General features: G+C 42.7%; 1 long non-coding RNA gene across 1 annotated transcript in view; it reads left to right on the top strand.

The window, feature by feature from the left end:
• The first annotated feature begins 607 nt into the window (after positions 1-607).
• LOC126250525 (uncharacterized) overlaps positions 608-25,296 on the top strand; it is a 162,111-nt gene continuing 137,422 nt past the window's right edge. Inside the window, exon 1 of the long non-coding RNA XR_007545716.1 lies at positions 608-653. This is a non-coding gene — a long non-coding RNA (uncharacterized LOC126250525). The remainder of the gene's footprint in view (positions 654-25,296) is intronic.

Genomic DNA, 25,296 nt, shown 5'->3' with positions numbered 1-25,296 from the left:
CGCCTGTCACTACTCTTGATGAACTGTGGTATCGTGTTGAAGCTGCATGGGCAGCTGTACCTGTACACGCCATCCAAGCTGTGTTTGACTCAATGCTCAGGCGTATCAAGGCCGTTATTACGGCCAGAGGTGGTTGTTCTGGGTACTGATTTCTCAGGATCTATGCACCCAAATTGCGTGCAAATGTAATCACATGTCAGTTCTAGTATAATATATTTGTCCAATGAATACCCGTTTATCATCTGCATTTCTTCTTGGTGTAGCAATTTTATTGGCCAGTAGTGTATTTGTTCAGAGAGAATTTCCAGCAGCTTTATAAATGTATCCAAACGAGTACTGTAGTCTATGAAGCATTCTTTAGATGACATACAAGTATTTTGTTTGTATGTCCCGATTTTGGCGTAATGACGTACTTCTGGGTTGTTTTGGCCACGGTGTGTACAGTGGGACTCGCGTCCCTGCAGAGAACAGGTGCCGACTGGCAGTGCTCATGTGCGGACGCCACCTGCTGCAGCGACCAGACAATGGCAGCGGCGTGTCCTGTGTGCTGGTGGTGGCTGGTGGCGCTATAAATACGACGTGGGCGCGCGCCGCCGAGGCAGTCGCGGAGGAACGGCTGGACGCTGCAGACTGCACACCGCAGCCGAACACAGGTGGGTCGCTAGCTGGGGGCGCAACGCCTGCACCGCACTGCCTGCTGTAATGCAGGTACTGTCACCGCTCGCGCCACATTTCTGCTGACATTCCAGCCTTCCCACACGTACTGATTCTGTGCGAGTAATTCGTGATATTTTGTCGTAAGTGTGACTGCTCTCACGACGAACAATATCGTGGCTATGACTGTTTTTGCAACTGCGATATGTCCTTACTTCGACCAACTGCTTCCTACTTTGTATCAAATCATCACTATCAGTTGTTGCTTTAACATCTACATCTACACGACTACTCTGCAATTCTCAGTTAAATGCCTGGCAGGGGGTTCATCTAACCATCTTCAAACTGTTTCCCTGCCGTTCCACTCTTGAAAAGCGCACGAGGAAAACGAATACTTAAATCTTTCCGTGCCATCTCTGCTTTCCCTTATTTGTTTTATGATGATCATTCCTTCCTATGTAGGTGAGCGTCAAAGAAGTATTTTCGCACTCTGAGGAAAATGTTGGTGGTTGAAATTTCGTGAGAAGATCCTGTCGGAACGAAAACGCCTTTGTTTTAACGATTGTCACCCCAATAGATGTATAAAATCCGAGGCGCTCTGTCCCCATTTCGCGAAAATACATAACGAGCTGCCCTTCTTTGAATTTTTGTAATGTTCTCCGTCAACCTTATCCAATGCAGATCCTATATCGCACAGCAGTACTCGAGAAGAGAACGTACAGGCGTAGTGTAGGCAGTCACTGTAATAAACCTGTTGCAGTTCTGTCAATAAACCGCAGTCTCTAGTTTGTTTTACCCACAACATTATCTATTCGATCGTTCCAATTGAAGTTATTTGTAATTGTACTCCCTAAGTATTTCGTTGAATTTACAGCATTTAGATTTGCGTGCTACGTCGTGTAACTGAAATTTAGCGGATTCCTTTTAGTACTCATGTGGATGACTTCATATTTTTCTTTACTTAATGTCAGTTGGCACTTTCCGCACCATACTTGTCTAAATCGTTTTGCAATTTGTTTTGATGGTTCAAATGGCTCTGAGCACTATGGGACTTAACATCTAGGGTCATCAGTCCCCTAGAACTTAGAACTACTTAAACCTAACTAACCTAAGGACATCACACACATACATGCCCGGGGCAGGAATCGAACCTGCGACCATAGCAGTCTCGCGGTTCCGTACTGAAGCGCCTTGAACTGCTCGACCACAACGGCCGGCTTTGTTTTGATTATCTGATGACTTTATAAGACGGTAAATGACAGCATCATCCGCAGACAATCTAAGGAGGCTACTCGGAATGTCTCCTAAATAGCCCGCATCTCGTGGTCGTGCGGTAGCGTTCTCGCTTCCCACGCCCGGGTTCCCGGGTTCGATTCCCGGCGGGGTCAGGGATTTTCTCTGCCTCGTGATGGCTGGGTGTTGTGTGCTGTCCTTAGGTTAGTTAGGTTTATGTAGTTCTAAGTTCTAGGGGACTGATGACCATAGATGTTAAGTCCCATAGTGCTCAGAGCCATTTGAACCATTTTTTTTGTCTCCTAAATCGGTTATATAGATCAGGAACAGCGGCGGGGCTATATCACTGCCATAGGGAACGACAGATATTACTTCCGTTTTACTCGACCACTTTTTGTCAGTTAGTATGAACTGTGACCTTTCTGACAGGAAATCACGAATCCAGTCGCACAGTTGAGACGATACTCCACAGCCGAAGGACAGACCGTACGCTTAATTTTGGCTTATAGTATCAGCTCTTATTGTCTACGCCAGTTAGGTGCCGTGAACTTTACAACTCATGCAGCAATGCTCTCGTACACAGCACTGAACTAACTGGTTGGACTGTTGTACGTGACGTGACTGCCTTGCTTGAAGTTGCTCTCTATTGTTCTCTCCGAACTTTTCAGTATATTTATATATGTACATCTCCTTGAGGTTCTGTTTGTCCTCCTCGAACATGTCAGTGTATTTATAAACCTACGTCTCCCTAAAGAAGACTGCTTAAGATTAGATGGCTAGACCGGATAAAAAAATAGATTCGGTTAGGGGAAGAGGGAGGGGAATAAATTCATGGCACAATTTAGAAAAAGGAGGGATATTTTGGCAGAAAACATCCTGAGGCATCAAGAAATTGTTATTTTTTTAATGGTGGGAGGGGAGGAGGGGGCGAATGTAGACGAAGACCGTTTGGCTACAGTAGGCGGGTTCAAATGACTGATGCATGATGCAGACAGGAAGAGACTTGAGCATGGCAGAATAACGTGGAGAACTGTATCAGACCAATCTTCGGACAAAGACCACAAAAGTTACATCTTGTAATCATAACTATACACGTACATACGATGTCGTGTGCTAATTTCATTTATCTGTCATGCTTCAGTTAATAAACTGATGGAAAAAAATCGCAACACTAAACAATAATTAACGTACAGTAATGAAATTTCGTGGATACATTTGTCTAAGTAATATATTTAAGTGATTAACATTGCAAGACCACATGTTAATGTAAGTACGAGATAGGAGGAGGATATTAGTGTTTAACGTCCCGTCGACAACGAGGTCATTAGAGACGGAGCGCAAGCTCCAGTGAGGGAAGGATGAGGAATGAAATCGGCCGTGCCCTTTCAAAGGAACCATCCCGGCATTTGCCTGAAGCGATTTAGGGAAATCACAAGTACGAGATAAGCCATGGCAAATGTGAAATCCTGGTACATTAATACCCAAGGTAACCTGCAGACGTTGAATACAAGGATGAAAACGTGCGTGCATTGTCGTAGAGGTGCCGGATGTCAGTTTGTGGGATGAGTTCCACACCGACTGCACTTGGACATTACTGGAATGCTGTTCGTGAATGGCAGCACAACAGGTCGAATCACCAGACTGACGTACAGTTTTGCAATCAGGGTGCGTGGGATGACCAGGAGAGTGCTCCTGCTGTCACACGAACTCGCACCCCAGACCATAACTACAGGTTGTAATGGTACTTGAATTACGTAGCCGGCCGCGGTGGCCGTGCTGTTCTAGGCGCTGCAGTCCGGAACCGCGGGACTGCTACGGTCGCAGGTTCGAATCCTGCCTCGGGCATGGATGTGCGTGATGTCCTTAGGTTAGTTAGGTTTAAGTAGTTCTAAGTTCTAGGGGACTGATGACCTAAGATGTTAAGTCCCATAGTGCTCAGAGCCATTTGAACCATTTTTTTGAAATTCTACTGTGTTTCTGTAAAATAGTTAACATATTTCTGTGACAACATTCAGATTTGATTTCTTTAATGTAGAGGTACTTCGATACATCGATATGTATATATTGCAATGATATTATTCTTATGTGTATTCTTTCTTTTGTCACTATGAACATTGACGTACTTGTAACTCTGATTTTTCGGCGCGTAAGTGGTTATTAGAGAGTTAAGTTTTGGTCGTCATGTTAAAAAGACGCATATTGTAGTCAGTTTATGAAATGTGAACTTTGACAGTGAGGAAGATATTTTCAAGTATGTTTTATATTGTGAAGTGATGTTTTGGAACAAGTTACGTGATATTGCAACAAAAGTAATAAAAAAGAAGTGTAACTTAAATTCGGAGTGCTGATTACTTATTTACATCACCATTGTCCTAACTTGCAGAAGTTTAATCTTTAAGAATGGTTTACGAAACACATCTATAAAACTATTGAATATCGCAGAATAACACCTAGGCCTCTTTGCATCCGAGCTTGGAATCATCACTACCTAGATTTTCGACGATTGAGCCATGAGTTCACAACGAGACCAGCGTGGGAAACATGAAAAGATGAGTGCCTAGTTTATCCATTATTTCAAGAAATGACTTTATTAACTGTGCTCTAATGACACCTGCCACATAATATAACTTTGTTGTTGCCCGAAAATGCAATATTTAGCAGCGTGAGCAACACTACAATCATAATTAATTTTTGACCTTTGTTGTGGTAGGGTTGTTAGAAGGTGTAGGTCCAGTGTGTCTAGCTCTCTAGCTCGCAGACAGGTTGGCTGCAGTCCCCCAACTGGCCTTCTTGTGACCAACACACAGCCATTACTGGCACCGGGGCAGAACCAGCTTTCATCAGAAAACAGAACAGACATCCATCCTTCCCTGCAATGAGCTCTCGCTTGATACCACTGAAGTCGCAAATGGCGGTGGTTGGGGTTCCTCTGGGTCAGAGGAACGCACGCTCCAGGACGTTTGGTTCGGATCTTTTTTGAAGTAACCGATTTGCAACAGTTCTTGCGTCACTGAGGTGGCAACTGCTGCTCACGTTGCTGCTGCAGATGCAGTATGACGCACCAGAGCAATACGCTGGACACGATGGTCATCCCTCTCGGGAGTGCCACGTGGCTATCCACAGCTACTGCGACTGTAGATGCCAGTGGCCATCGCTGCCAGCAGTCATGTACAGGAGCTACATTCCCGCCAAGTCTTTCTGCAATATCGGAGAAAGAACGTCCAGCTTCTTGTAGCCCTATTACACGACTTCGTTCATCCTCAGTGAGGTCTTATAATAGTGACTTTTTCGCCTTAAAGGAATTCTCGACTAACGTCAACTCCCTATGTTCAATCTCAAAGGTAACTAACGCTCACGACCGTTACAGCGAGTATTTAAAGCAAACCTGATTTGTATCCTCATAGTGGCGCTACTAGTGCCAGTCTTACATGACTGACGCGAAATCTGAATAGACATCAGCTACCACGCGTGGAAACATGCCTACCAACTTTATTTTGCACAACTCCTTCTTGGTGTTGCGATTTTTTTACCGTCAGTACACTGACGAGAAGAAAGGGTATGACACAGTTTTGACAGTTTCAGTATGCGATAAAAAAAAAGATGGGGCTTATGGAGAGAGTATTTTTACCTACTACATAAAACCTAAGTATTTGAGTTTCAGTACTGGAGTACAAAAATCATACAATACCAGTACCGAAAATTGACATTAAAGATCACGTATTTTGTCTTGCACAGACTGCGTAATCACTAAAATTCATCATAACAAATCAATACCTCAAAAACAAACTAGTATGACACTGTGAGACTGATTCAGCCGCCTGACTGGAAAAGAAACTATCGCTTCGCTACTATTGACCTCTTCCCTGTGAGAAATGTTAACTCTTGCTCCAAAAGAACGGGATTGAAGCTCCTGGCGTGCCCGTCTTGTGGACTTTCGATGGCTCAGTGTGAACGCATCTCAGAGATGCTCGACATCTACATCAAATGTGCGTGGCTGCACAGTGCTCCTCCCTTTGCGTTTGCAAGCAACTTCCAAGAATTTTTATGACAATCATAAAGCTGCTGGTGCATAAGCGGCTTCTTGGTGAATCGACGATGCAATGCACGTTGCACTCGAACAGTGAATTGACTCCACGCAAATTCCAAAGCATAAAATGAGTAGCCGCCATGTTGTTACAAACAAACAACAGTTCATCTGCGTCAAAACTTTGTGCCTCTCTCTACCCATTGACATGCGCAATGTGTTTCTATCTCTTATAGGGAGACTGTAATAACAACTGAAATCTGTTTTTTTTTCTTTTTTAATCACCCGGTACGTAGATATGGTAGAATTTGACCCAGTGCATTTTTCAAACCTTTGAAAATACGCACAGTTTTATGTCACCTAGCTATTATTTCCAGTGTTGCACAACCACGTGCTCTGTTGCACAGTACTACCATTTTCATTACAAAACTGCTAACGGTAAATATTCCGCCAAAATATCGGCCAGCGCGGCTGCGGGGTCCCTGAGACCGCGAGGTCCATTGCGTGTGCTGCATGCGCTACATGGACAAACCGTTTCTACGCTAAACCAAAACATCTCGTGAGGCATGAAGGAACACCCAGACATTAGCTCTCCATAACTCTCCTTGACGGTTGAATTACGATAAACATGGCTTATCCAATATAATTATTTTCGGGCTTGTCGTACATAAAAACAACGGTTTGGATCCTCCACACCAATCTTTGTGACACGACCTGGTTAGTGGCGTGGCCCGTTTGACTATTTGACTACGAGCACGCACCCCGGTGTAGCTCGCAATAGCTATGCTTCTCCCTTCAGCTCTGAACTTTCACCCAGATCGATTTCCTCGTACGTTTCAAAATGACGAGACAACAGCGTAGTTAAGTCTGTGTGGAGAACCATCTGAATGAAGAGATATCTTTGTATGAGCAACTTAAAATATTACAAACTCAAGTGAACGACATTTGAAACTGTTCAGACCATAGCTTCTTCTAATTACCGGTCAAGGTTTTAAAAGAGTCGAAAACTTGAGGCCCTCTGTTCAGCTCACTTTTTGTATTTAAAGTAATTTCCTCATTTCTTTAATTTTGTTTTGCCTTTTCCATTCTTTCTTCTGTGTAACAGGTAATCCTTATCTTGTTTCCAGACGACTTATTAGCACAAGGTACATAGTTTTCAATGTTTCTATGACCTCATCGACAATTTTGCAGTACAATGTATGATGCGATTTCATCCTGTATTCGCCAGTTTTTCTTAGTATGCACAAAAGTCTTCTCCTTGATTCCATTGATCTTTAAATTGCATAAATAACAAAGAATTTAAGTCCTTTTAGTTTAATGAACTGGGTATTTTTACAACACTAGTTTGAAAAATAGATACTGTCTATGGTGCCGTCTGAATCACATTTATCATTTACGCCAGTTGTACAACGTATGCGTGCGCAAATAATTCTTGAATTCATCAGTTCCTTTTTTCATCTGTTACCCTTCTGGTTTTCAGTTTCTCGTAGCTCTTTGTCAGTCTTGTAACACTAAAGATCTATAGTTTGACATGTAAAAATGACTAGCAAGTAGATTTAAATTATTAGTTTGTAGTGTGGCTATGTGTATAAAATGTTATCAATGACAGCCTTGCCAGTCACTAGATCTCTCGTTGCAAACTGTGTAAAGAAAGTGACGTTGTATAAATGAGACGGGACCCTAGCATGCAACCATAATATATACAATCTAGAAAATTAAATCGCCACTTCATTGTTAAAAAAACCTTAAAAAAAGCGTCAAGCTCATTCATGAATAGCTCAGAATTGTCAGCTCAAGCACCATATATCATGAATATTACAACTAGCTTTCCATTCATTTCAACTTATGCAGCTTGAACGTCAAAATGGTAATCACTGGGACGCATAAGAATGTCACAGGTTTATATCTGTATCCTTGTCTATTGTGAGAGGTTCCTCCACCTTCATTCTGAACTGATTTGCAGTAAATGAATACGTAGCTCTATCTACCAACATTCAGCATTTCTACTTCAGAATTTCAATGGTGTTCAGAATGACATAGTTAGGTCTGCATTACTTTTTTGGTTAAGTTTACAGTTGATGTAAGTAATTCAAAGTTGATTAACTTTATTTTTGGCCCTCCAATATTTTGTTGCAATAGATTTCCTTTAACCTCCTTTTCATCTTAGTAAGGTTTCAGGATTAAAACTTTCAGTTCTTGTAACGTCTTTTAACACTTGTAAACTGAACTCCGAATGATCGATTAAAGGTGCTGCTCCGTTAAATTTCTCTCATCCCTGTACCATCTGCAGGTGAGACTCCATCCGTAAATCTCATCGACAGGAATCAATCCTCTAGATAACGAGTAACAAACAGAAACAGCCAGTCTAAATCTATATTAACCCATCTCACAGAGCTATTCATCTGAGGTTGATTATGATGAGTCAAAAGGGAACAAATCCAACATTTACATAGTTTGTTGCCGAAGCTATTTTAGAAGGACGGTCTCAGTTATGTAAATCTGACACCTCTCCGTGCCACACCCACTCCGTCACAATATGATTCTCAGCTGAAAGATAGTTTCAGAAGGGTCTAAGGTACTCTGCACCTAGTTAAGACAAGCACTTGAATTGAAAAGGTTGTAACTTAGTAATTATTACTTAATTATTAACGTATCAACTGATTCACATCTCTTTCGTTACTGTTGCCAAGCAGCTAGATTTTCCTCACATCTCCTGCTTTGTCTGAAACAGTTCGTTTCCCCGAGTCATCTGAGCCTTAGCTACGTCGACATCTGCTTGAGACTCTCCCATATACACACAACAACAAAAATTTTGCATCATCCCGGTTCCCAGAACTCCCAAAGACAGACGTTGACTGTGGATATTGTATCACAGACACAGTCCCTTTGACTGTTCAGAGATATGCAACAGCAGCGCCTATTAGACGGAGGGGTCCGACAGCCGATCAGTTCCAGTCATTCCACCAGGAAGGAGGTACACGGCTCGTGTTGTCTGTAGGTCAACCATGCCTAGACTGTCAGTTCCGCGGTTCGATCACGTTCGCATTGTTACTTTGTGCCTGGAAGGGCTCTCAACAAGGGAAGTGTCCAGGCGTCTCGGAGTGAACCAAAGCGATGTTGTTGGGACATGGCGGAGATACAGAGAGACAGGAACTGTCGATGACATGCCTCGGTCAGGCCGCCCAAGGGCTACTACTGCAGTGGATGACTGCTACCTACGGATTATGGCTCGGAGGAACCCTGACAGCAACGCCACCATGTTGAATAATGCTTTTCGTGCAGCCACAGGACGTCGTGTTACGACTCAGACTGTGCGCATCTAGCCCCCGCGATGTCCATGGCGAGGTCCATCTGTGCAACCACGACACCAAGCAGTGCGGTGCAGATGGGCCCAACAACGTGCCGAATGGACCGCTCAGTATTGGCATCACGTTCTCTTCACCGATGAGTGTCGCATATGCTTTCAACCAGACAATCGTTGGTCACATGTTTGGAGGCAACCCGGTCAGGCTGAACGCCTTAGCCACACTGTCCAGCGAGTGCAGTAGCAGTTTGAGCATCAGTTAGCACCACACTGATACAACGAACTGTTACAAATCGGTTACTTCAAGGACAGCTCCGAGCCAGACGCCCTCTGCGTGCATTCCACTGACCCCAAACCACCGCCATTTGTGACTTCAGTGGTGTCATGCGAGAGCTCACTGGAGGGCAGGTTCTGATGAGAGCTGGTTCTCCCTCGGTGCCAGTGATGGTCACGTGTTGGTTAGAAGGAGGCTTGTTGAGGGCCTGCAACCAACCTATCTACATGCTAGACACACTGGACCTACATCTGGTCTAGGGTGTGATTTTATATGACAACAGGAGCGCTCTCGTAGTTATCCCACGCACCCTGACTGCCAATCCTTACATCAGTCTGGTGATTCGACCTGTTGGGCTGCCATTAATGAACAATATTCCGGGGAGCGTTTTCCAACAGGACAACGCTCGCTCACTTAGAGCTTACCCAACATGCTCTCCAGAGTTCCGACATGTTGCCTTGGCCTGTTCGATGACCAGATCTGTCTCCAGACGAGAACGTATAGGACATCGTCGGACGACAGCACCAGCGTTATCCATAGGCCATATTATCTGGCCCTAAATTAACCACAAAGTGCTCCGGGCATGGAATTCCATCCCAGAAACCGCCATGTGGCACCTGAACAACACAATGCTTGCACGTTTGCATGCTTGCATTCAACGTTCTCACGGCTATACCTGTCATTAATGTACCAGACTTACATACTTGCAACAGCTTATATCGTGCTTACATTAACCTGTGATCTTGCAATGTCAATCACTTAAATATGTTATCCAGGTAAATTTATTCCCAAAATTTAATTACTCAACATAAATTATTTTTTGGTGTTGCGATTTTTTCCCGTCAGTGTATAACAGATTTAGGCGGGAAAAATATTTATTGTTCCACATTGAAAACTGTGAAATATAGTTGTCTTTCTGTGGGCCCTATTTCTCTCTACCAATTCCCATTTTTCTTTGCTGACGCCATCCCTCTCCTTCACTCCCTTAACATTTTTACCGTCCACCGAGTACAATCCAGCTCATCCTTAATTACTCTAATTTTCCCTTCTGTTCAACTAGCTCAGTGTTCCGTGCATGTATCCTACGATACCACGGAAGACTCGCTCTACTGCATTCCTACTTATAACAACATCCTCGTAAAACTTGCAGCCCACAAACCGCCATCTGGCACCTAAACAACACAATGCTTGCACGTTTGCATGCTTGCATTCAACGTTCCGACGGCAATACCTGTCATTAATGTACCAGACTTCAAGATTATGGTTGTTAACAAACAATACAGGAACTTAGGCCAAATAATAAACTTAAAATTTTATTTATGATCTACAACAAACGGATACTACGTTACTATCTGACACATTAAGCCTAAAATTGTCTTAAGTGACAGTTAAAACGCAGTTATATGGAAATATATCCATCTTTGAAGTGCAGAACACGATTTATAAATAGATAATAGAATTATACACGATGTTTTACCAAACGGAAATCATAAAATGAAGTTTTCACTTATTCAGACAGGAAAATATACAGGGTGTCCCAAAAAAAGCACCGATAAGCCTTAGGGACAGGTTCCTTACACCAAAACAAGAAAAAAATGTCTAGTAAACAAGTGCTCTAAAATACATGCCTTAAGCGGTATGAGCACTCGTTCAGTAGAAGAGATGTATTCCACACTAGCAAAGATGAACAAGTGTTCATGGCTCTTAAAGTATGCGTTTTAGGCTCTTATGATTACGGCACTTTTTTTCTTGATTTTCTCCATACAACCTCATTCCAAAATATAGAAAACAAAGTCCTTGTAGTAGAAGAAATCTGTTTCATAGTATCGAAGGTGGACTAGTGCTCATACCTCATAAGATACGCATTTTAAAGCACATGTTTACTAGACATTTTTTTCTTGTTTTTGTGTAATAAACCTGTCCCTTAAGGTTGTCGGTGCTTTCTTTGGGATACGCTGCACATTTGGTACTTATTATAACCAGCTCCCTTTCCGCTCACGAAAACACAGCAGTCGGCCTGCCAGAAAAATTGCTCGTCTAATGATAGTCCATCGGATCCATGTAAGGATCTGCAAAATTTTATGTGAACATTGCTTACTGGAGACCATTGCTCCTTCTTTAATCAAGCGATGAAACGCAGTGACTATGGTGCTATATTCGGAGAAGTACAACGACACTTCGGCCAACGCCAAGTCTGATCGTTTTCTTGATTTGCTGCCCTATCTGTGATGACACTGATATTAAAAAGGCTTTAAATACTTTTTTTCCATCCTTCCTTGAGTCCTTATTCGCATTGTGCCATCTGGTAAAATAGCATTAGCTCTGAATTTTGGAATTAGAAACAACTCTCCTTGCTTTAGTTCTTCGAAAAATAAATGCCGAAGATTTTGAGCGATTCTCAGAATGAATCATCCACTCTCTAGTGGGTTATTCGTTGTTTTGGAACTTCCAGTCACTGGCACTCTTATCCGAACCATCGTGTTCCGCCAGACGCCCCCGTCGACTATTTGGAGATAGCTGTCTACAGCAGCTGTCCTAGCGAGTTAGAATTCAACGTTTGTACTTCTTGTGTGTCAGTTAACCGCAGAGCGATTTCCACAAACGGAAATGTTTGGTAGACCATAACTAGAGGCACCTGTTTTTCGCAATGCGTGAAATCGCGAAATTTTCACGAAATTTTACACATTTTGCTGAAAACGCGAAACTATTTACTTTTAAGCCAAATCGCGAAATAATTGACGAAACTTTGCAAAATCTCGTCATTTGAACTTAATTGCGGAAATTCGAATAGAGTTATGGTAATACAATCTGGATATCGATTGTGCACCATTTCGATATATACAATATATCGAGTATTCCAAAGACATTCTACAATTTTCTGGCGGTGTATTCAGTATTACGTGTTAGAAATCGTTGTAGGTCGCCGGTGCATTGAGTGTGATATTTTGTGTTTTGTTTTCGTGCTACAGATGATTAATATGGTAGTGACAGTTTTCGACCGAGAAAAGGAATTTTCGTCAGAAGGATTTTATGTTTTCGACAAAAGTAGGAAGATACTCATGTGCAAATACTGCAATGTGCGTAATGAGTGGCAGAGGAGGGAGGAGGAGGAGATTACTGTTTAACGTCCCGTCGACAACGAGGTCATTAGAGACGGAGCACAAGCTCGGATTAGGGAAGGATGGGGAAGGAAATCGGCCGTGCCCTTTCTAAGGAACCATCCCGGCATTTGCCTGAAGCGATTTAGGGAAATCACGGAAAACCTAAATCAGGATGGCCGGACCCGGGATTGAACCGTCGTCCTCCCGAATGCGAGTCCAGTGTGCTAACCACTGCGCCACCTCGCTCGGTGAGTGGCAGAGGAAGGACACGTGCCTGAAACACATTAATAACAGTTCTTCCCCTAAGAAGAACAAGGAGAAGGCGCTAACAACTACTGGTATAAAAAGCAAGCTACAAGTCACTGCAGCGGCAAAATGAGCGCAAAATGATAAAGAAGAATTCATTTTATCGACTACTCGAGCTTTCATTGAGGCTAACATTCCGATGGAAAAAGTTGATCATCCGAAGCTGAGAGAATGGATGAACAAATACATACCAGCTTTGTTTAGAGCTGTAGTGAAGGCTTTGTGGATCCCAGTCAGTAATGTTGATAGTGAGAGATCATTTTCTAGATATTGCAATACAATGTCTGACAGGAGAACAGCTCTGTCTCCCAGTAATATATGGAAGTCATGGTATCCTTGTCTTTGTCGGACTGACTTGTTTGTTGTGTACATACGCTAGGACAGGATGAATGTTTTCCAAACTTTCATGATTTGGTTTTTCTGTTTTAATAACATTTATAATTTTTATGCTTTTTCAGTTTATGTAAAATAAAAGATTTTTCACTGCAAATGTGCCATAAATGTATTTCCTGTACCTTTTACTGCTGAAAAGTGGAAATAAAATTTAACGAAATTATTGACGAAATGGAAAAAAAACTAGCGAAATATATACCGAAATAACTTTTTAAAAATGACGAAATCGGGCAAAAATTTTCACCACAAACAGGTGCCTCTAACCATAACTCATGAGTTCAACTTATCCGTGACATGAACTACAACGGGAGTTAACGACCAGACTGGGTAACAACAAAACGCCTATGAAATATTCTTCATTTGACGGGAGAAAGTGAAAACAAACGTTTCCAGACATACTTCCAAGTGTCCTTATAAGTGAGCAGAAGGCAGTACGCTGAGGCGGACGGAATTGAGCACATCTGTCCTCCAGCTAATCGTGCCTTACAGATGACTCACTATTACTTAGTGTACAAAACTCGGGTGTCACAGCGCTAAGACGATATTTTAAAACACCCTCTTTACCGTCTCGCGTTCTATGCTGCTTGCGGAACAACAACGTTTCAAACAATCGATGGAGTACGTGCCATAGCTTCCGTACATGTGCGTAACAAAGATACTAACAGCTCGTCAAAATACATGTAAACTGTTTCTTCCAAAATTCTTTGGAAATCCGCAGCGTCTGACACTCGCGAATAATACAGCTTCCGAGGTTTCCATTCTTCAGGCAATTGACCAAGTTTTCTATTTATACTGAAGTGTCTGCGGACGTGCAGAGGGACCGCCACGCGAGGCGGCTTTGTTGATATTGGCCTTTTCTTCGAAAACAACGACGACCTCAAATATATAGTTGTACGTCAGAGAGCTAGACGAGCCGATAAATAAATAGTAAGCAAATCCCGGAACCATCAGCTCCGACCGCGACGCTGCCAAACAGTATTGCACCGAAGGGGAGGCATTGACGAAAGGCAGAATGAGGCAAACACACGTCAGGGGCTTTCCTGCGAAGGGCGGGCTCCAACCAGGCAGCTATCGTTAACCATTTTTTGACTACTCACGATCCTTCTACCTGGAAACACACTGACAGAGCGACCGCGCCTACGCGTCATCACAGATTTTGCCGAAACAAAAGTGAGAGAAATGGGAGATTCAGATGGCCAAGCGTTTGGAAAAAATATAGCTCTTTTGGTGCGTGTCGGCCGAAGCATGAACTATTTATGTTATTTTTGTTTATAGGCAGCGTTTGGCGCAGCGCAAGGAGTAGAGAATGGTAATCTGAGGATCGCGGTTTCGAGTACGTGTGTGGAATTTATTTTTTTCTGTTTTTAATTCTTGCGCTACTTCCATAGCAAATAAACTGAAATAATGCTCAATGTATGGTATTTATTAAAATTTTCCTAAAAGGCACGAAAAGGAAAGGCAAAATATAGGAATATTGTCATTACTTTATCAACATCTTTATACAAAAACGTTTTGACTGATGTGATGAAGCAAGGGAACTAATTTCTTGGGTTAATTGACTCGTGGGTAGGACTAACAAATCCACATTTATACGACGAGATTTTTCAGGATGAAGAAAGGTTGCCATCATGCAATAATAATAATGTCCACTCCGGCAGTGCAAGCAAGCCTGTGAAGTCTGTTTTCATCATCAGGTAAAGAATTTCACCAAAAAGCTTCAAAACTGGCTTTTCTCATCGAAAGACAAAAAGAGATCATATCCTGAGAAGACTGCATCAAAATATCTTCCACTGTACTTCATCAGCTATCCTCGCCAATATTAGACGTTACGCATCGTTTGCTGCCAAACTGTGCGATCAGAGAGAGCCTTTTAGGAATGTATGCCAAGTCTGCTATTCAGTGGAAACCTGCTTCCCCTGGCTTTACGGCGAATATGTCCCAAGCACGTGTAAATCAAGAACTGCAAAATAGCAAAAGTATCTCATTTTATACATGAAATTCTCGTATATCGGTTACGATCCTACCCTGCAAATTTATGAAAATATTAAGAAATACTGTACAATATATTCACCATTGTTTCGGTTTATTTTGCAGTATAAGTAACGTAAAAATTTAAAATAAAAACAGTTCCAGTCTAGGGACTAGACCTCACGAATCCTCGGAGTACCGTTGTGTAGTCTTTCTGCTGCGCCAGCTGGTGTCTGGAACTACGCTAACGTAAATGGCTCATCCCTCGCCCGACCCGCGCCAAAAGTACTGTTTTTTCCTGCCCTTGCCATCTGGAGGTCCTACTTCTGCCACTTTTAACTCTGGCCAACCCTGCACATACCACAGATTTGGATGAAATCGATGCTGACGAGCAGACACTATCCCCTTGTGAGAGTCTGGCTGTTTCTAAGGTGAGCAAGGACCTCCGCCTGGGTAGTAGTTATGGGCTCATCCACCTCTTCCTAGCTCTGTGGAAAATCTTCGAGAGATTTTACCTACTCATACTACTGCAACGTATCGAATCTGGGGTCGTAATACCCGAGGAGCAGTTGGCGTTTCACCTGAGCAACTCTCCTCACACTTGTGGAGCACTCCTTTAACGCTCTCGTCCGCTCATCGAGGCTTAAATTTTCTGTGGTGTTCCTCAATTTCTGGAGACAAAAAATGTCTGGATGGTTTCTTTGAAATGGTCACGGCCAATTTAGTATTCAGCTCTAATCTTCCCAGGACCTGTGCTTATACAGGGTGAGCACAAATTCCACTGACAACATTTCGGAATTGTCCAGGGATATTTTCTGTGGTATAAAGCACCACTAATGCTCTCCAGTCGTTCAATACAGAGTAACTTCATTAGTCTCTCTTCATACCCCTATATATCTTGGTATCAATATTTTACCGAAACTAGCTGCACAACAGTGTAAACGTCTGCCCTTTATATCTTATTTGGAAACAAACTTTCCATACATTCACGATAGGCCTAGTTTCTGTTGACTACAGTGATGCCCACTTTAGTCTCCCCCGTCAAGCTTGGATTCAGTACTTCTCGGTTTTGTCTTGGGTTTGTTTTTCCAGCGGTGCTAGTTCTACGTTAACAGCAGTGTGGACAGGTTTACTGGCGAAGACTTGGCCGATATGCACGTCGTGTATGGGTTCACTGAATGCAATGGAAGACCAGCACAACGACGCTATGCTGAGCTGTGTCCGCACTAGCGCCAAACACATCACAGTACCGTGGCATCAAAAAATGGTTCAAATGGCTCTGACAAGGGAACCTCCCCATCGCACCCCCCTCATATTTAGTTATAAGTTGGCACAGGGATAGGCCTTGAAAAACTGAACACAGATCAATCGAGAAAACAGGAAGAAGTTGTGTGGAACTATGAAAAAAATAAGCAAAATATACAAACTGAGTAGTCCATGCGCAAGGTAGGCAACATCAAGGAGAATCTGAGCTTACGAGCGCCGTGGTCCCGTGGTTAGCGTGAGCAGCTGCGGAACGAGAGGTCCTTGGTTCAATTCTTCTCCCGAGTGTAAAGTTTAATTATTTATTTTCAGACAATTATCAAAGTTCAGGCACTCACACATAATCAACTTCGCTCTCCAAAACTCCAGGACATGTTCAGATTTGCTTGGACATATGCAGGATTTGACGGTCTACACACGGAAACATTTGAAAACGTAAAAAAGATATGTTTTGACAGAGCACAGCGAAAACTGTGCGACTGTGAAACTGTTGCATTCATTTGTTGCAGTTTATGTGACAAACTCTTATGTTTTCATCACCTTTTTGGGGGTGATTATCACATCCACAAGAAAACCTAAATCGGGCAAGGTAGAAGAATCTTTTTACCCATTCGCCAGGTGTGCAAGTTAGGTGGGTCGACAACATACTCTTGTCATGTGACGCACATGCCGTCACCAGTGTCGTATAGAATATATCAGACGTATTTTCCTGCGGAGGAATCGGTTGACCTATGACCTTGCGATCAAATGTTTTCGGTTCCTATTGGAGAGGCACGTCCTTTCGTCTACTAATCGCACGGTTTTGCGGTGCGGTCGCAAAACACAGACACTAAATTTATTACAGTGAACAGAGACGTCAATGAATGAACGGACAGATCGTAACTTTGCGAAAATAAAGAAAGTAAAATTTTCACCCAAGAGAAGACTCGAACCAAGAACCTCTCGCACCGCAGCTGCTGACTCTAACCACGGGACCACGGCGCTCCTCACTTCACATTGTCCTTGATGTTGCCTGTCTTGCGCATGGACTACTCAGTTTGTATATTTTGCTTATTTTTTCATAGTTCCACACAACTTCCTCCTGTTTTCTCGATTGATCTGTGTTCAGTTTTTCAAGGCCTATCCACTGTGTCAATTTATAAATAAATCTGAGGGGGGTGCGATGGGGAGGTTCCCTTGTGAGCACTATGGGACTCAACTGCTGAGGTCATTAGTCCCCTAGAACTTAGAACTAGTTAAACCTAACTAACCTAAGGACATCACAAACATCCATGCTCGAGGCAGGATTCGAACCTGCGACCGTAGCGGTCTTGCGGTTCCAGACTGCAGCGCCTTTAACCGCACGGCCACTTCGGCCGGCACCGTGGCATCTGTGTCAGGGTTGCTGCATTACGCTGTTGTGTGTTGTATGTTTTGGTGATTGAATATTACAGGCTTTTCCGCTGTTTTGAAAGTATTTTACAGAGAAAAATTAAGTCATAAACAAAATAAATAATAATTACCTTACTGCACTGTAGCGAGCTACCGAAAATCGCAGGTCTCGTACAGCAAAATAGTCACTGAATTTGTGAAAAAATGTGTCTGTCACCAGTGGCACAAAATGTCTGTAATAAATCATTTGGTGTTGTGTTAACAGGCGAGTCAAATTGTTAATTACTTGTACGAAGCAACTTGCTGTTTTAGCTTTACTCTGTTTAGAATACAGGTCGTTACCGATAAGACGCTAATTTGAGTTACACATTAGATCACTCTTGCTATTGGTTAGTTGAAAAACAGTTTTCCGTTCGGTTTATCACGGAGAGTTTTGAATGCGGATATTATTTCGTCCTCCAATCCAACAAAATATGTTTTCTTTATTTTTGTTGCACTCTAGTTGTACTACTGTTTGACCTTTCTCAAATCGCCGCCCGGCAAGAAAAGTGACACAAATAAAAAACGGCAATTTTTAGTTTATGCCACTGATAAATACGCGTGAAATGCCCCAGTGCACACGAAAAACATAACATCTCTATCTTGCAATCTGTCCACTTGAGGACAATTGAGTCGGCGTGTCGTAGCCCACTTCATGATTTGCCACTGCAGGAACAGTGTCCCTTCAGCGTTACTCCTGGTGGGTGTTAATGGGTGGTTCAAGAACAGCGAGACATTCTGAATTGTCACACTTTTCATGAACAAAGTAAGTGAATGTAATTTTTAATATCACTGATTATTACGACGTCTATCTTCATACTAGCTGTGCACCTTACATTACAATGTCCTTGAGACATGCATCCAAGTCTGAAGGACATCTATTAAGTGTCCTACATGACAAAATCATTAGGACTTGCATGTATATCTGAGGGGTGTTGCCACGTAACTAAGGTATAGACACTGTATCAACATTGACATTGTGATAATCGACGATATAGATGCCTCGACGAGCTAAAATGACGACAATAAAAAACTGTTTGGCTCTGCCTGTGCGGGAATCTCAGGTGCGAACGCAAGTGATATAAACAACGTGACATAGAAGTACTCAAGGCGCAGAAGAGTGACCCATGCACACAACGGAACATTTCTGCAATGAAGTGCGTTACAGCGTAGAAGAAAAATTGGAAATTTCTGCTATAAAGAAAGCTCATATCGAATCCCTTATCTCAGAAAATGTGTTTCTACATTGTATAAGCCCATTTATGATTCTATGTTTTCGTAAATTGAGTTCCTTAAATTGTACATAATTTATGTTTCTTATTAAATTGCATTAAATTTCATAAATTATAATTTTGCATTTTGCATTTTTGTAATAAAATAATTTCAGCATGTTTTTCATTTGTTATTCTAACTTAAGTACTGATTTTATCATAAGGAGGTTCGAATGACGTATAGCATTACAGTAAATAAAAAAATATATGTATACAATATCTGGGGTGAAAAAGAAGCAAAGTATCACATGAAGGGTCATAACAAAAACAAGAAAGTTTTTTAGTAAAGCAAGAAAAGTGAGACAACTGAAAGAACTAATTAATAATTACCTGATAACATCTCACATTCGATGAGAACGGAACAACATGTCCATCTTACTGTTGTATAGCATGTAATGGAATTTACTGTCAAAAATACTTATTTGAAATTTAAGGGAAGCTTATGCTATTGAAGTCTTCAAGTCGCTTTTTCTCACGTAGTACATTTTTGAGTTGTCGCTGTTCCTGCCGGGGTGCAATATGCATGTGCTGCGATGTGAGAGAGAACTGCGCATGTGATGTCCGCCGCCTCGTGTTGTTCTTCCGAGCTCCGGATGTAATCCAGCCGGCATTCCCTGAGCTCCACTACTGCTGAGGCAGGTTATTAGTCCTCTGACAGCCTTTTGACGTCAAATAGAGAAGACTGCGTCGGCTGATTTTATAAATAGGCCTCTCGACCCCTGGCTCTTGAAGCCGTTGTTAATTCCGTGTGTTCCTTCACGCACAACCGGCGGATGTTAGAGATATGTAAAACCGTTGCTGCTTTTCTTGGCCAAGGCTGTTAATCCATCACATGTTGCTCTCCATAAATTCTCTCTGACGCCCAGATTAACTGTTTTAGTACACAGTACAACGTATATTTTGACACATTCGTTGCTGCTTGTATTCAAAATTAGTAGAGGTAGTTGTGGCAAAGGATTCTTGGCTGAAAGTCCACAATGGCTTATCAATTCGGTGTATTATTGAAACAGAAGGAGAATTAGTTACGTGAATAAAAAACATTAGTGTCCCACAATATCGTTTATTTAATAGCTCGTCGTGTAACGGCTTTCGGATTCTTAGGCCATCGTCAAATAAATTACACTTCAGCGAGAATTCATAGCTCTATAAAGATTGCTGTACAAAGATATGTGACATTTCATGACTAAATCGATACAAAACACAACCATAATGTACTCTGAACAAATTAAATCTTATATCACTGTATATTCAAATATTAAAACCATGCGAATGTATAAGCCAAACATGTTCAAGTGAGTAATGGCACAGGCTGCTATATCATATGGAGAAACAGGTGAATATGACTAAAAGACCGAATAAAGGGAGAGAGAGGAAGAATTCTACGGAACGTGGATGTGGAAGAGTTATAGCAAGTTTATCACCTAATGAAGAGAGAAATAAAAACTGGCTGCCACTTTAATAAGGGTGAGTAATGGAACTGTGTTGGTCACTAAGGAGATTTAATAGCTGTCCGCCAAAATAGTAGACGTTTGGTGATGGTTTAAGCAGTCAGTCTGCAACCCTTTCACAAGCTTTTTGCCTTTAAGCTATGATTTCGAAAAGATCCACTGCAGTGGTAGTGATGCCAGAAAAGAAAGGGATAGTGTACGTGATAACAATTATTCTGAGATAAAAGTAATGGTCGTAACACTTGCGACGTTTCATTGCTGATAGCATAAATGAAGAAGTGCCGATAAACAAACAGAGGGTGATATGAGAAGCCGGACGGAGTGGCCGAGCGGTTCTAGGCGCTTCAGTTTCGAGCCGCGCGACCGCTACGGTCGCAGGTTCGAATCCTGCCCCGGGCATGGATGTGTGTGATGTCCTTCGGTTAGTTAGGTTTAAGTAGTTCTAAGTTCTAGGGGACTGATGACCTCAGATGTTGAGTCCCATAGTGCTCAGAGCCATTTGAACCATTTTTTTGATATGAGAATGCTTCAAGTGATAAATGGGAAGCAGCGGGTTAGATAATTATGGCCTGACTAGAGTTACCGTTTCAAAATATAGAGCAGTGTAACACTCGTTGACTGGATGCAAAATGATGCCAAATGCTTTTTGGTAACTGGTTAGCATTTTGGGTTCAGATTTAGTGCGCAGTAACTGGCCAGAATACACAAACCGAAGATCACGGATCAACTGGGGGTCACAGACGTCCCAATGTTCCCTAGCTGCTGCTGTTCAGAAAACTAATGACCTGGATGCACAGAGACTGAAGAATCTGCATCGGAGGTCGTTGCAAAGTTCACTACCTACCTTATTTGCGTTTGGAGTGTGTATAAGATGGTTCATTGAAAAGAAAGAAGTAGCCAATCACAACTGAGCTTCTGCTAACAGAGTCTTGATTATAAATTATTTTAGTGAACCATGGGTGGCGTTTATGCCAAGCTATGGGCCGTGATTTATTATAACGTATCTAACTGCTTCCGCTGCTGTAGCAGTGAGATCTGGTAGGAACGAGGGGTTATCCTTTCCATAAGTAACAGGTGGACATGCTATATTAATAGGGAGTGTGCGAAAGCTGTGAGAGTGTGCAGTGTTGTCCTGGAGCGTTGATAGGTAGCAGGGGATACCGTGACAGATATGGCGCAAAGACGAATAACTTCTATTGTCCGATTAAAATTACTTGATCGTTGACACTCCATGCATTGGAGCTAGTTTCCTCCAATCAGAGCGCTCAGCGTCATGTCTGTACCATTCGCCGTTGCCAAACTGCCACAACAACTGGTCTCTTCACTTCCAACTCCTTGTCCGGCTTTCTTTCTTGGATCCCGAATCCTAGGTCTGGCACTTTTATTCACACTCGACGGTGCTAACAAAATACACACCTTTCATATACAGCAGTAACCAAACACTACTGGATCCTTCGACACAAGACGCGATTCAGCGTCACATACACATTTATTATAATCACAAAGATTGATGTATATTAGATAAGCTTCGCAACATACTGTGTGAAGCCTAAATTTTGAAGGCTGCAGTTCATCATTACGACAGGGTCACCACAGCGGTAAATATAACAACGCAACTCAATGTAGTGACATGTAGCGATTAGCATACAAACGTGCTGTATAGAAGGTTGTAGGTTCGAATCTCGCCAAAAACGTTGTCCTCTGTGAACTTTGCGTGCGGGAACCATCACGGCATTGGCTTTCATCGATTTAGGACCACAGAAGACAAGTTTGATGCAGTGGTTATAATCTTAAACCAGGAACAAATACACTCAAGGAATCAGACGTATACAGTTGTAAGATTCACAAAAAGCGCAAAAGAAAAAAATTATGGGAAACATACGAAGAAGCATTTTGACAGCTACGGACGAAGGTATTGTTGGCAAAACAGACACATTAATAACAAGACGCAAAAGCATAACTAACAGCAATGTTGTGCATGTTTGCATCACTGGTAAAGCAAAGCTCTGTGTTCTGGCCGAGTCGGGCCAGACCTACCGTCGTGTAATCCTTTGCCATCGGTATCATTCGGATGTGATATGGAGGATGTGTCGTCTTTCTTGATCCTGGAGTCGCTACTTCCCAATCAAGCAGCTCCTCAGCGGGCATCACGAGGCTGAGTGAGTGCGTCCCGTACCAGTTCTCCCACCGAGGAAAAATCCCTGGCAGCACCGGGAATCGATGATCTCGGGTCCGCCGCAATGCATCATTAGTAAATGTTGTGCAACTTCAAAGTAAAATAAAATGTGGGCAATCTGGCAGGCTCTGAAGTTCACGCACTTCTTGATGAACGCTGTGAGGCTTTCTGGAAGACAGAGACGTCTCCTGGAAGCCATTTGTGGGTGAATCCTAACTTGATGCTAAACAACTGACTTGGCACCCAGATCGGGTGAAATTACAATCGCGAACTGGCATAAAATGGGTACATGCTTTAAAAAATTAGCCAGCTATACACATGTCTCGTAAAAGGTGCGGAGACACGTGTAATTAATAATCTCGTCATACGACATACCGATATTCCTTGTTGTGATGGCGCTAAACCGTGCTGCCACAGGTAGTTGGTCCGCCAGCACAGGGAAACCCAGACGACAGTGTGGAGCATTCTCCATGACAATTGTTACTACCCTTATCACATACTAGCGACAGACTTTCCACATCGGGAGCAGTTTCGTCATTTGTTTCTTCACCAGGCAACCACGATTCCCGAATTTGTGTAATCCACACTATTAACAGATCAGGTCATCTTTACGCGGAATGGTATCTTCAGCTTTCATAACAATCACCTGTGGGATAGTGGGCATCGTTTCCTCATAGAGGGCGGTACTGTTCCTCATACGTCATGCCCTAGCGCTCTCTCCTGACGTAGTAATTGGTAATGTTGTGTCTGATTCACTTCTCTTGCTGACTCATCTTGTAGTGGATGTGATACAGCCTTGTACACAATGGTTCCGTGAACGAATCGAGAGCTCGCCGACATGGTGTTTACTTACGGAAAGGCAAATGGAAACGTGCGGCGGGCAGTAAGGTTGTATCAGGAGACCAATCTCCGCCGACAACAACCACGGCATTCAATGTTTGCAACGGTGTTTCGCCGTTTGATTGAGACAAGGTCGTTTCAGGAAGCAGGAAACTGCGAAGGACGTGTCCGGAATATTCGGACACCAGACTTGGAGGAAAATATGATTAACACTGTGGAAGGCGACCGCCATGTCAGTACCAGGCAGTTGGCCCGCCAGTACAGGGTAAGCCAGACGACAGTGTGGAACATTCTCCATGACAATTGTTACTACCCTTATCACATAAAAGCGACAGACTTACCGCATCGGGAGAAGTTTTGCCACTTGTTTCTTCACCAGACAACCACGATTCCCGGATTTGTGTCATCCACCCTATTCACTGATCAGGTCATCTTTATGCGGAATGGTATCTTCAACTTTCATAACAGTCATCTGTGGGATAGTATGCAGAGCCCCCACGGTAGGGTGACAGCGAATCATCAGCATCGATGCAGCCGGTATGTGTGGGCCGGGATAACCGGTGACCGTATTTTGGGACCAGTCTTCCTTCCACGTCGCCCAACAGGTCGGAGCAATCGGCATTTCTTGCGGGTGTATTTACCTCCCCTGCTGGAAGAAGTTCCATTGAAAATTCGAAGGGTTATGTGGCTGCTACATAATGATGCTCCGGTCCACTTCGCCGTTAACGTCCAGACTCATTTCAGTTATGTCTTCCCTGGTCGAGGGGGGGGGGGGGGGGGGGGAAGGTCTAGTTGCTTGGCCTGCTCGTTCACTGGATCCCAACCCGTGCAATTTCTGGTTATGGGGCCATCTCAAAAGTATCGTATATGCAGAGCCCATTCCAGATGTGGGGACACTGCAGCAGCGTATTTATGCTGCCATTGACACAGTTCGGATGCAGCCTAGCCAATGTGAACGTGTGAGACAGAACATGCTGCAGCGCGTACACGCGTGCGTTGAGGCACATGGAGACCATTTTCAACACATGCTGTAACTGTGGCTGCATGGTACAGCTCGTGTTAGACCGTAGTCTCTGTAACAATGTATGATCGAATAAATGGTCGCTGTCATGGAAACCATGCATTTCCGGACATAAGTTCATTAGAACTTTTTTGTTCCGCATTCTCTGGTTGATCAATCCTTAGAGTTTGTACTCGGTAGAAAAAATCACCCTATATAAAAGGCAGTGTCCTGACTTACTGACCTACCATTGCCCAGCCCACACCATTAAGGTTAGAAATTTGAAAGTTGGAAACTATGCTGATCTTATACTGTAACCGTGGTTTAAGATGGGATTTTTCAAAACTCCACCCATAATGGAACGCAATAGGGTACGAAATTCTTTTGAAAACATGTCACTATTAAGGCAATTTTGAAACTAGACTTACAAAAATTTGTATTTGGTTTCTCGTTCAGAAGTGAACGAATATGTGTTTCATCATTTTTGGAAATTTAACCCCTATAGGGCTGAAATAGTGGCTGATAATTTTCTTAACATAAATGATTGTTAAAGAACTACTAAAGTATTTTAAAAGTTACACCTATGACAACTGGTATTTGACTTCTTGATTAGAAATTAAAAAAAAAAAAA

This window comes from Schistocerca nitens, chromosome 1, assembly GCF_023898315.1.
Source record: "Schistocerca nitens isolate TAMUIC-IGC-003100 chromosome 1, iqSchNite1.1, whole genome shotgun sequence".
Lineage (NCBI taxonomy): Eukaryota > Metazoa > Arthropoda > Insecta > Orthoptera > Acrididae > Schistocerca > Schistocerca nitens.
Note: the sequence above shows the minus strand (reverse complement) of the source record. Positions and strands in the feature narration are given on the sequence as shown.